Genomic DNA, 1,834 nt, shown 5'->3' on the forward strand with positions numbered 1-1,834 from the left:
GATGTTAGAATCTTCTTGGATATCCATAATGATGAAGTCAGTTGGGATGTAGAATTGACCTACACGAACAGGGATATTCTCTAACATTCCTACAGGATATTTAACTGAACGGTCTGCTAGTTGAAGAGACATTCTTGTTGCTTTAAGCTCACCTAGATTGAGTTTCTTACAGGTCGAAAGAGGCATCAAACTAACACTAGCTCCTAAATCGCACAAGGCTTTCTCTATGATGGTTTTTCCAATTACGCAGGGTATAGAGAAACTACCAGGGTCTTTCAGTTTTGGAGGCATGTTGTTTTGGATGATAGCGCTACATTCAGCGGTAAGTGTTATAGTTTCGTTATCCTCGAGCTTCTTTTTGTTTGATAAGATTTCTTTTAAGAACTTAGCGTACGAAGGCATCTCAGTTATGGCTTCTGTGAATGGTATGGTTATGTTTAATTGCTTCAGAAGTTCTACAAATCTTTTAAATTGCGCTTCGGTTTTTGATTTAGCTAATCTCTGAGGGTAAGGAATTGGTGGCTTATAAGGTGGTGGTGGAACATAAGGTTTCTCCTTTTCGGGTTCCACTTCGTTATTGTTCTCATCAGTCTTAGCAGTTTGTTCGTCGGTTGGTTTCTTTTGGGTTTCCTTTGGCTCTTGTTGTGACATGGGTACGTTTTGGGTTCTAGGATCTATGGGTCCATCGTAATTAGTTCCACTTCGTAGTGTTATCGCGTTCGCATGTCCTTTAGGATTAGGTTGTGGTTGAGCAGGAAACGTGCCAGCAGGGGCAGCAGTAGGTGCTTGTTGTTGAGCTACTTGTGAGATTTGAGTTTCTAACATTTTGTTATGCGTAGCTAAAGCATCTACTTTGTTCGATAGTTGTTTTAGTTGCTCGCTATTGTGGATGTTTTGATTCAGGAAGTCTTTATTGGTTTGTTGTTGGGAAGCTATGAAGTTCTCCATCATGATTTCTAGGTTTGACTTCCTAGGGGTGTTTTGAGCAGCTACAGGCGCTTTTTGGTAGCCAGGTGGTACAGCAGGTGCTTGTCCAGGCGCGTACAACGCATTGTTGTTCTTATAAGAAAAGTTCGGGTGGTTTTTCCATCCAGGGTTGTACGTGTTAGAATAAGGGTTTCCTTGAGCGTAATTTACTTGATCAGATGGGACTCCAGTCAAGAGTTGACATTCAGCAACTACATTCCCAGTCAATCCACAAATCTCGCAGTTAGGTGCTACGGCGGCAGCGGTGGCTGAAGGAGTGATGGTCAAATTCTCAATCTTTTGAGTTAAAGCGTCTACTTTAGCGTTAACGCGGTCTATACCACTAATTTCGTACATTCCTCCTTTGGTTTGGGCTTTCTCTAGGGCGGCGCGTTCTCCTCCCCATTGGTAATGGTTTTGTGCCATGTTCTCTATGAGTTTGTATGCTTCATCATGGGGTTTGTCCATTAATGCTCCGCCAGCAGCGGCATCTATAGTCATTTTAGTGTTATATAAGAGACCACCATAAAAGGTATGGATGATCAGCCATGGTTCGAGTCCATGATGAGGGCATATCCTAAGCATGTCCTTGTAACGTTCCCAAGCTTCGAAAAGCGATTCGTTATCTTTCTGGGTAAATCCGTTGATTTGACCTCTAAGCATAGCAGTTTTGCTAGGCGGAAAGTATCTTGCTAAGAATACTCTCTTCAATTCGTCCCACGTAGTTATGGAATTGGAAGGCAGGGATTGAAGCCACGCTCTCGCTCTATCTCTCAAGGAGAAAGGGAAAAGGCGTAATCGAATAGCTTCGGAACTAACATTGTTGGCTTTGATAGTGTCGGCGTATTGCACGAACACGGATAAATGG

At 42.7% G+C, this 1,834-nt stretch overlaps 1 non-coding gene across 1 annotated transcript; it reads left to right on the top strand.

The window, feature by feature from the left end:
* Positions 1-1,522: 1,522 nt before the first annotated feature.
* LOC131654357 (small nucleolar RNA R71) lies at positions 1,523-1,629 on the top strand. The gene has a single exon (XR_009299398.1). It is a non-coding gene; the product is annotated as a small nucleolar RNA R71 (small nucleolar RNA).
* Positions 1,630-1,834: the final 205 nt, after the last annotated feature.

Source organism: Vicia villosa, linkage group LG2 (assembly GCF_029867415.1).
Source record: "Vicia villosa cultivar HV-30 ecotype Madison, WI linkage group LG2, Vvil1.0, whole genome shotgun sequence".
Classification (NCBI taxonomy): domain Eukaryota; kingdom Viridiplantae; phylum Streptophyta; class Magnoliopsida; order Fabales; family Fabaceae; genus Vicia; species Vicia villosa.